This window comes from Zingiber officinale, chromosome 4B (assembly GCF_018446385.1).
Source record: "Zingiber officinale cultivar Zhangliang chromosome 4B, Zo_v1.1, whole genome shotgun sequence".
Taxonomy (NCBI): domain Eukaryota; kingdom Viridiplantae; phylum Streptophyta; class Magnoliopsida; order Zingiberales; family Zingiberaceae; genus Zingiber; species Zingiber officinale.
The window spans coordinates 18,819,731-18,830,968 of NC_055993.1; the positions used below are offsets into that span (position 1 = coordinate 18,819,731).

The 11,238-nt window shown below is 43.6% G+C and overlaps 2 long non-coding RNA genes across 2 annotated transcripts; both read left to right on the forward strand.

Moving 5' to 3' along the window:
* The first annotated feature begins 363 nt into the window (after positions 1 to 363).
* On the forward strand, positions 364 to 1,112 carry LOC121977434. The gene is made up of 3 exons (XR_006110821.1): positions 364 to 498; positions 598 to 839; positions 1,059 to 1,112. It is a non-coding gene; the product is annotated as an uncharacterized LOC121977434 (long non-coding RNA).
* A 7,437-nt stretch (positions 1,113 to 8,549) lies between these two features.
* LOC121977435 lies at positions 8,550 to 9,224 on the forward strand. The gene is made up of 3 exons (XR_006110822.1): positions 8,550 to 8,610; positions 8,710 to 8,951; positions 9,171 to 9,224. It is a non-coding gene; the product is annotated as an uncharacterized LOC121977435 (long non-coding RNA).
* Positions 9,225 to 11,238: the final 2,014 nt, after the last annotated feature.

Below are 11,238 nucleotides of genomic sequence, written 5' to 3' on the forward strand. Positions count from 1 at the left end.
AAAGCCTGTTTAGGCTATCCAGTTTTAATAAGGAAAAATTTTATTTTTTCTTTTCCTTTTTCCTTTTCCTTTTTCTTTTTAATTTCTTTAAAACCTTCGTTTCTTCCCCCTCCTCACACCCGAGCCCGACGCCGTCTCCCTTCTTCCTCCTTGCCCTAACCGCCGGCGGCGGTTACTTCTCCCGAGCCTCTTCTCTTCTTCTCCGGCCCTGCCCAAGCACCGGCGAGCGCAAGCCATTGCCGGCGATCCATCCTCTGCCCTAGCCTTGCCGTGGAGTTCCTAGCGCCCGAGTGCACCAAAGCCGTGCCGACGTTTCTTCTCCTCACCTCTGCCGCCACCACAGCGACGCCGTGCCCTAATTGGGCTGTGCCGCCGCCGAGCTGAGCATCTCCATCGACGCACGAGCAGTGCCGGCGACCCTTCCTCTGCCCTAGACAACCTGCAGTGTCGGCGCTGTCATCTGTGCCCTAGCGTCTCCGCCGACGCCAAGCAGTGCTGGTTTTTTTCTCCTCTCTGCTTTCATCTTGAATATTCCCGGCCAATTCTTTTCGGATGCTCCTTTGCCCTAATCTTTGCTTTGTTTTCTCTGTGCTTTAGTTATCTCTCCGGGTTGTGGACAGAGGCAAAGCAATCCGAGACTAGCCTCTTGGTGATCCCAATCTGCTGCCCAACACCATTGTCTTTCCCTCTTCATTCCTCCGGCAGCCGGTTTCACTACCACCAGCAGTAGATTTTGTATTGTACTACCATCACTGAAGAAGAGGAAGTGGAAACAGGGAGGAAGCAATTGTAAAACCTCTGTGGCCGGATTGTACCCTTGACCACCTACTTGAGTTTGGGTAAGTATTTGGTTTATGGATTTAGTTGACACATTTTTGACATATGTTCTAGGTACGACTTGATACATAATTAATTTGGTTATCGGGTGATTTAGGTTTGTAAGTTGTATAACTGTGTGATTGGGGTTCATGAAACTAACCCAAACTAGTCAGTGGATTAGAAATTAGTTTAGCTATTTGTTTATAATAAAATTAGCTAAACTGTGCGATTTAACACAGGACTTTGACGCGAGACGAGTATCTCGGAGTCAGATCGGACCTTTCTATTTTCGGAGGCGGGTACTTTGACTTATGTCTTTTGATATGCATGATAATATGTTTAACATATAACAATAATTGTGTTATCTGTTTGTTTCGGTTGGTCGCTACATGATTAGTTACATGTTTGTTTATTTATTTATGCTGCACTGCATGATATCTACCTGATCACATATGCTTTAGGTAGTGAACCAACCACATGCTATGATATGTTCTGGATCTAGGGTTTATTTGATACCCTATTTTATTGGTGTACCTTCTATTTGATACTTCTTCTAGTGGTACACACTTGTATCTAGTTATATGGACTATGCCATGTTTTTAGTGACATGCATCATGATTGCATGCTGTGCGATTGTCGGCTCCACTTTGGTTGAGCACATCGCCAGTTACATGTACTGCACACACCACCCATGGATTAGTTGTATATCTGGCTGGAGTGTGGCGGTTCTGCTGTTTGGCTCCGTTGGTCAGGTGACTCAGCGTGGTAGCCGGCAGTCAGTTCCGCTCTGTTTGGCTCCGTTGGCATTTAGTGTAGCAGCGTGGTAGCCGGCAGATGGTGGACTCTGTTTGGCTCCGTTGGTCAGGAGACTCAGCGTGGTAGCCGGCAGAGATATCCTCCCCGTCATTGTGTACCGGGAGATGAGAGCATTGAGCTCCCCCATTTATGATTTGGGGACAGAGGACAGGAGTACTCCGACAGCATTCCGTCCACTCAGTCACTGTCAGGAGCAGTGATGTCCGAGTGCACGGTCACCATATGCATTTATTGCATTATATTGTTGTGATTGCTGCACTTATATGCTGCATTTGTATGGATGCATTTGATTGACATGCATACAGGATTATGATTTCTTCGATTTGACGACCTGTTACCTTTGTACCTTGATTCCGGTTAGTACAGTTATCTCCTGATTTCATTTTAGTTGTATTTATTCCTTCTCGTATTCAGGAGACTGTACGCATGATTAGTGTTGTCTGTTATTTGTTTTATTATGTATATCAGTTGTACCTGCTGAGTGTTGGACTCACCCCGCCTCCATTGTTGATATTTTCAGGTTGAAGCTGTCCGGAGCAGTTCCAGTCGCTGGCCCCCCATCTGCACGTAGAGCTAGTTCTCTACTAGTTCGTTAGTTGTTTTATTTTGGTTTTTTTTTCTATATCAGACTTTGTTTTAGCATTGTCTTTGGATTTTTACTATGGATATTGTATGGAGTGGTACCTTTTGATGGTTTTTGATATGATATTGGATTTCATTCTACTACGTGCCTGCCTGGACGGCAGAAGAGGTGAGTTCGTTGGATTTGAGCTTTACGAGTGTAGTGGAGTAGGGTGGATTTCGAGTCAGAGTCCTATTGTTGTTGTTTACTATTATTAACTGCGTGGTTGTGACAGCCAGAGGCTGAATATCTTTATAAACTGTGTGGTGTTTGTTTTTTTTTAATTCTTGTTATCATTCCAGCCGCCTGTGGCTGATGTATATGTGATATGTAGAAAGTTTCATATTGTCCGCCGTACAGGGGAGATGCTGCCGAAATTTCTTCGGACAGAGACTCCTCTGGGGCGTGACAATTCAGTGGTATCAGAGCAAGGTTACGATACTTGCTGTATGTTCTGGATTTATACGATCTTTGTTTTCGTATTATGGATACTTTGAATAATCTGATATCAGTTTATTTGGTATCAGCGCGCCAAAGTTTGGCGATATTTATTTGATTTCCGTGTGTTGGATTTTCGGGATTTATCTGATACCAATTCATTGGTATCAGAGCAGGGTGTGATACCTGCGTTTGGTATTTTGGACATTTTTATACTAGCCCTAGTTGCGAGAAAGATTAGTCTGGGCAGTTATTTTCGGTTACACGGATTTGTCCGTTTCGATTATGTTATGGACTTCCGTTTTGGATTTATATGGATTTCCGGTGTTTGTTTTTCTCGTACGGAATTCCGAGGTCAATTTGGGGGCTGGACAGCGACGGAATATCTCCAGACAGCAACTAGGTATGATGTTTAATTTTATAGTTTATGACAGGTATTAATATTCTTTATTTAATACTTGTCTGGTTGTTGTAACACATATTACATGTGATAGGTTAGCCATTGAGCATGGTTGACCTTAATAGAGATCAAGGATTATAGTCTCTGGTGATTTTTTCATATCATACACCAGTAGTTTTTATCTTCTATTACTACTAGTTGGTTAGCAGATTGAGGCACATACCAGCCTCTACTGTTATTAGCTGGGTAGTGGATAGTATCTATATCTTCATATTGACCTAGCCAATAATATATCATTTTATCTTAGTTAAATTTATCAGTAGATAAATGACAGATATTGATTCAAAGGGACTTTTAAAAGAACCTTATTACAAGTTTATTAATTTAGTACATTGTTGTCCAAAAGAGTTGGAATATCCTAAATGATTGGTTTTCCTAAAGTGTTGAGTTGGTTGAAGCTATTTTTTTTTGGTGTTTCCAATTTTCGTATATGTACACCACATTGCTGAATAATTGTAGCAAAAACATGAATTATATATATCTCATGCTCGTCTATATTTCACTACTGTGTTTTGATGATTGGGTGTTGTAAACTCTAAATGGTACAATGTGAGAACATAGGTTGACATTGCATGAACATGTTTGATAGATTCTACAGATGGACAACTTGAATCATCTGGATTTGGAGTATAAAGGGTAGGTTATATAGAAGGATCAAAACAATTATACATGACATAATTAAAATGATCATGTTGGATGACTTCCATTGTAGGATGACTATTTTATAAGAACTAATTTAGACTAAGGTGAATATTAAAAGAACCTTGGATTGACGTGTAATTGTTGTGCCTAAAGAATTAGTCAAGGTTATGTTTGAGGATGAGTTATGCAGATTTGAAATTGAATTATTGATTAAAGATAATTGTTCACCATAGATAATAGTGTAATCATGTAGTCTTGGTGATGCTGTATTTTACTGAACCTTAGCTACCATTGTAGTATTGATGACTTCCAATAAATTGCATATAAGTGGAATAGACCAAGTTTGGAGATGGAAACATTGTCCATTTCATTTTGAAGCAATTGGACGTGGATGAGTAAATTGGATTCTCTTATTAAAATGAGGGCCAATGTTTTGGGGTATTAAAAGTTGAGAATTTTCTAAGTCCTTATTACAAAAATTATGTCTTATACAGAGAAATTGCATTTGAATTTCACCTGGACCAACACGCTGAGTTTGATACTGAACTTCACATCAATAGAAGTGGAGATAAGGAATAGGATAAGTAATTCAATACAACAATTGGATAAATGGGGACACTAAGGCTACACATTGACCTACCAAATTTGGTTTTGATTAGCTGGCACAAGGGTTGCTATCTAGTTGACAATTGATGTAGTTATTGCACCTTGGAAGAACAGAGCAAGAGTAGCAAAGGAATAGAATTATTGAATTCTACTGTTGAGCAGAACCGAGCACTGAAATAACGTTCCAAGTGGAGCACTTAGTCTTCTATTGTCGTTAGGTGTTCCAACCTCTTCAGGCTCGCAATGGATATTGTTAGATAAGATATTGTGATATATTGTTGTTTTCTGATGATTAGACTGCTTTATTTTGGATTACATTTGATTTATGGGGTACATTTGTGTTTATTAGGCTTAATTGGAAGTATTAAGTGATTATACTCATTTGGTATGTGTTGTGAGAATTGTTGGAGGTATCACGATAATTATACCTATGTTGTGAGTATGTTTGTTGTGTACTAGTTGGAGGGTTATGTCGATTATACATAAGTTGTGTGTGCACGTGTGCCAGGGTATGATTGGTAGCATCATGATGATTCTACCTATGTTGAATGTAGAATGGGAGTGTCTACATTATGTTATTGGTTGGATTACCCTGTCAACCCATATTCTTATCAGTGGGTGACTCACTATGATGTTGGTGGATTTGATTTATTTATTAGGTTGTTTATATCTTTGGCTGCCCATAGTGATCTTTGGTAGAGCGACCCGAGATGGTCACTGGTTAGATGGTTAGGTGCTTTGGGCACTTAGGTTTGTTCTCCCACATATTGTGGATTGGTTGTAGCGGAGCATTGCTCCCATATTTATGGTGGATACATATTTCGGATTATTTGTGGTGGAGCGTTGCTCCCACATATTGAGGATTTCTTGTGGTAGAGCGTTGCTCCCACATATGTGGTATTTCGTGTGATGGAGCGTTGCTCTTACACTGGAGGATCTATTCTTTGGTGATTTATATCGTTGGTGATCAGATCTGTTTATTGTTGAGGATCTTATGGTTAGGAAGGTTGTGATACGGACATTATGTGTCTTGGTTTTACCAGTAGGGCTTGCGGAGCCTTAGATGTTTTCATGGACTCGATGATTTGGGTATCCCTAGGATATTGGATCAGAACTCGTTATAGTTATTGACGACGTGATGTTTTATTCCTGATCTGAGGTGTATCACGTACACTATCTTCGCATAATTCTAGAGATGTTTTGACTGAAACGTCTATATGTGAAGATAAGTAGTGCGTATTTTGGTTGTCTTCTGTGAGATGTTTAAGACACACGGTCACCAGTAGGAGTATATCGTGGTTCCACAGGAGATCGAGGTTGTTACCGTTGGAAGTAGACGGAGTCTATAGAAGAGACTCGCAACTTCCTTTGATTGGCCGGATATTACCGACGTTTTGTCGAGGGTTTCTCGTGTATTGCTATGCCGCTGACACGCCTTACCAGGAAAGGCGTGAAGTTTACGTGGACCGAGGATTGCGAGACCAGCTTTCAGGAGCTGAAGCGGAGATTAGTGTCGGCTCCAGTTTTGGTTTTACCTTCTGGAGAGGATGGGTTTGTACTTTACACCGACGCATCTCTTCAGGGTTTGGGCGCTGTTCTGATGCAGCACGACAGAGTAGTCTCTTATGCTTCTCGTCAGTTGAAGGAGCATGAGAAGAACTATCCAGTTCATGACCTAGAGTTAGCTGCCATCATTTTTGCTCTGAAGCTATGGCGACATCATTTATACGGTATCACATTTGAGATTCTCACTGATCATAAGAGTCTCAAATATATTTTCACCGAAGGAGCTTAATCTCCGACAGAGGAGATGGATGGAGTTCTCGAAGGACTACGATTGTACCATTAGCTACCACCCGTGGAAAGCTAATGTGGTTGCCGATGCACTCAGCAGGAAGTCCAGAGGGACTTTGGCTTGCCACCGACTTCATTCATAGACTTGATTCAGAGTTTTTCCGAGTTAGACCTTGAGGAGCGTGGATCTTGAGCAGGGTATTCGTTACCATGGTTGCTCAGTCGTCGATCAGGACGAAGATCCGAGAGGCTCAGCCTGGTGATCGGCATTGTCGGTTCTCATCACAGTGAACCGTGCCATAACCGAGTTTACACGAGACGAGGAGGGTGTTATATACTCCGAGGATTATGCGTACCTCGGTCTCATCCGGTCTTGGAGGAGCTACTTCAGGAGGCACACCGCTCTCGATTTGCGATTCATCCAAAGGGAACCGTATGTATCGAGACTTGAGGCGTTCCTACTGGTGGAGCGGCATGAAGAAAGACATCGCGATAGCTAGATGTCTTGTCTCCGCCAGTGAAGGCCGAGCATCGAGACCCGCAGGATTACTTGATGGATTCCTATTCCTGAGTGGAAGTGGGATCACATTACCATGGACTTTGTGGTAGGGTTGCCGAGGACACGACGAGGCCATGACGCGATTTGGGTAATCGTTGATCGATTAACCAACTCCGCACATTTCTTAGCGATCCGGAGGACTGATCCCCTGGATCGATTGGCAGATCTGTATTGCCGGGAGATCATCAGACTACATGGTGTTCCGTTGAGTATCATTTCAGATAGAGATCCACGGTTTACGTCTCGTTTCTGGCAGAGTCTGCAGCAGGCCTTGGGTACACAGCTCCGACTTAGTACAGCTTTCCATCCACAGACAGATGGACAGTCAGAGCGGACTATTCAGACTCTTGAGGACTTGCTGAGATCATGTGTTATGGATTTCGGAGGCAGTTGGGAGGACCATCTGCCGTTAGTAGAGTTTGCTTACAACAACAGCTTTCATTCGGCTATTCAGATGGCACCGTTTGAGGCGTTGTATGGTAGACCTTGTCGGACACCTGTTCTCTGGGATGAGGTTGGAGAGGCTCAGTTGTTGGGACCTCAGAGAGTTCAGCAGGATGCAGAGTTGGTCCGTACTATCAGACGGAGGATGTCAGAGGCGCAGGATCGCCAGAAGAGTTACGCTGATCGGAGACGCAGACCACTAGAGTTCTCTGTTGGTGACCATGTATTTCTGCGAGTTTCACCCACGAAAGGGGTGAAGAGATTTGGTATCAGAGGTAAGCTAGCTCCGCGGTATATTGGCCCTTTCGAGATCTTGGAGAGGATCGGAGCAGTAGCTTACCGACTGGCACTACCACCGTCCCTGTCAAGCGTCCACGATGTATTTCACGTATCTATGCTGAGAAGATACGTACCTGACCCGACGCATGTGCTGACAGATATTCCAGTTCCAGTTCAGCCTAACATTACTTATGAGGAGATTCCGGTACGGATTTTGGACCGGAAAGAGCGTCAGTTGCGGAACAAGACTATCCGGCTGGTTAAAGTCGGATGGCAGCATCATTCGGACGAGGAGGCTACTTGGGAGCTCGAGGATACTATCCGAGCTCGATATCCCCATCTTTTCACTTGAGGTATGTGAGTTTATTTACCGTTCAGCATTTATTATTATTATCTGTTATTAGTACTTGCTGATGGTAGATATTGAAATTTGGGGACCAAATTTTTATTAGTGGGGGAGAATCTAAAATACCGAAAAAATGACGATTTTTAATAAGGGAATTTTCCGGAATTTTTGGACATTTTTCAGGAATTTTTCGGAGCTTGTACGGACGAGTTGACGGGGATAAGAACAGGGTCCGGAAAAGCCTGTTTAGGCTATCCAGTTTTAATAAGGAAAAATTTTATTTTTTCTTTTCCTTTTTCCTTTTCCTTTTTCTTTTTAATTTCTTTAAAACCTTCGTTTCTTCCCCCTCCTCACACCCGAGCCCGACGCCGTCTCCCTTCTTCCTCCTTGCCCTAACCGCCGGCGGCGGTTACTTCTCCCGAGCCTCTTCTCTTCTTCTCCGGCCCTGCCCAAGCGCCGGCGAGCGCAAGCCATTGCTAGCGATCCATCCTCTGCCCTAGCCTTGCCGTGGAGTTCCTAGCGCCGTCGCCGCAAATCACCGCCGCCCGATCGCCTGCCCTAGCCACCCGACGTCGACCACAGAAGCCGACGCCGACCCCAATCGCCGGTGCCCTAGGCCATCTGCACCGACCCTTTTTTCCTCTTCCGTGTGAGTTCTCCGCCACATCGCCGAGTCTCCATCTGTTGACACTGCCGACCGACGACCCTTCCTCTGCCATAGACAACCTGCAGTGCCGGCGCTGTCATCTGTGCCCTAGCGTCTCCGCCGACGCCAAGCAGTGCTGGTTTTTTTCTCCTCTCTGCTTTCATCTTGAATATTCCCGGCCAATTCTTTTCGGATGCTCCTTTGCCCTAATCTTTGCTTTGTTTTCTCTGTGCTTTAGTTATCTCTCCGGGTTGTGGACAGAGGCAAAGCAATCCGAGACTAGCCTCTTGGTGATCCCAATCTGCTGCCCAACACCATTGTCTTTCCCTCTTCATTCCTCCGGCAGCCGGTTTCACTACCACCAGCAGTAGATTTTGTATTGTACTACCATCACTGAAGAAGAGGAAGTGGAAACAGGGAGGAAGCAATTGTAAAACCTCTGTGGCCGGATTGTACCCTTGACCACCTACTTGAGTTTGGGTAAGTATTTGGTTTATGGATTTAGTTGACACATTTTTGACATATGTTCTAGGTACGACTTGATACATAATTAATTTGGTTATCGGGTGATTTAGGTTTGTAAGTTGTATAACTGTGTGATTGGGGTTCATGAAACTAACCCAAACTAGTCAGTGGATTAGAAATTAGTTTAGCTATTTGTTTATAATTAAATTAGCTAAACTGTGCGATTTAACACAGGACTTTGACGCGAGACGAGTATCTCGGAGTCAGATCGGACCTTTCTATTTTCGGAGGCGGGTACTTTGACTTATGTCTTTTGATATGCATGATAATATGTTTAACATATAACAATAATTGTGTTATCTGTTTGTTTCAGTTGGTCGCTACATGATTAGTTACATGTTTGTTTGTTTATTTATGCTGCACTGCATGATATCTACCTGATCACATATGCTTTAGGTAGTGAACCAACCACATGCTATGATATGTTCTGGATCTAGGGTTTATTTGATACCCTATTTTATTGGTGTACCTTCTATTTGATACTTCTTCCAGTGGTACACACTTGTATCTAGTTATATGGACTATGCCATGTTTTTAGTGACATGCATCATGATTGCATGCTGTGCGATTGTCGGCTCCACTTTGGTTGAGCACATCGCCAGTTACATGTACTGCACACACCACCCATGGATTAGTTGTATATCTGGCTGGAGTGTGGCGGTTCTGCTGTTTGGCTCCGTTGGTCAGGTGACTCAGCGTGGTAGCCGGCAGTCAGTTCCGCTCTGTTTGGCTCCGTTGGCATTTAGTGTAGCAGCGTGGTAGCCGGCAGATGGTGGACTCTGTTTGGCTCCGTTGGTCAGGAGATTCAGCGTGGTAGCCGGCAGAGATATCCTCCCCGTCATTGTGTACCGGGAGATGAGAGCATTGAGCTCCCCCATTTATGATTTGGGGACAGAGGACAGGAGTACTCCGACAGCATTCCGTCCACTCAGTCACTGTCAGGAGCAGTGATGTCCGAGTGCACGGTCACCATATGCATTTATTGCATTATATTGTTGTGATTGCTGCACTTATATGCTGCATTTGTATGGATGTATTTGATTGACATGCATACAGGATTATGATTTCTTCGGTTTGACGACCTGTTACCTTTGTACCTTGATTCCGGTTAGTACAGTTATCTCCTGATTTCATTTCAGTTGCATTTATTCCTTCTCGTATTCAGGAGACTGTACGCATGATTAGTGTTGTCTGTTATTTGTTTTATTATGCATATCAGTTGTACCTGCTGAGTGTTGGACTCACCCCACCTCCATTGTTGATATTTTCAGGTTGAAGCTGTCCGGAGCAGTTCCAGTCGCTGGCCCCCCATCTGCACGTAGAGCTAGTTCTCTACTAGTTCGTTAGTTGTTTTATTTTGGTTTTTTTTTTCTATATCAGACTTTGTTTTAGCATTATCTTTGGATTTTTACTATGGATATTGTATGGAGTGGTACCTTTTGATGGTTTTTGATATGATATTGGATTTCATTCTACTACGTGCCTGCCTGGACGGCAGAAGAGGTGAGTTCGTTGGATTTGAGCTTTACGAGTGTAGTGGAGTAGGGTGGATTTCGAGTCAGAGTCCTATTGTTGTTGTTTACTATTATTAACTGCGTGGTTGTGACAGCCAGAGGCTGAATATCTTTATAAACTGCGTGGTGTTTGTTTTTTTTTAATTCTTGTTATCATTCCAGCCGCCTGTGGCTGATGTATATGTGATATGTAGAAAGTTTCATATTGTCCGCCGTACAGGGGAGATGCTGCCGAAATTTCTTCGGACAGAGACTCCTCTGGGGCGTGACATCAGATATCCATAGTATCACTGGATCGGTCAACATACCGATCCAATGCCTATGTAACGTAGGTTTGGCGCTTCCCAGCCCTAAACCCTAAAGCCTTTCTAGTCTAGAGAACGAGCTACCGATCCCTCTCTGACCTAGTCCAGAGAACGAGCTACCGAGCCCTCTCCGACTTCGTCTGGTCCAGAGAACGAGCTACCGAGCCCTCTCTGACCTAGTCCGGAGAACGAGCTACCGAGCCCTCTCTGACCTAGTCCGGAGAACGAGCTACCGAGCCCTCTCTGACCTAGTCTGGAGAACGAGCTACCGAGTCCTCTCCGACTTCGCGTGCTAAGTTTCCATACTTGGACTTTTCCCTTCCACCTGATCAACATTGATCAGTAATCAATCTAAGTTTAATTAATATCTGATACAAACTTAAATCAGTGTCAACATCAAAACAGCAGCCAGGTCAGACCATA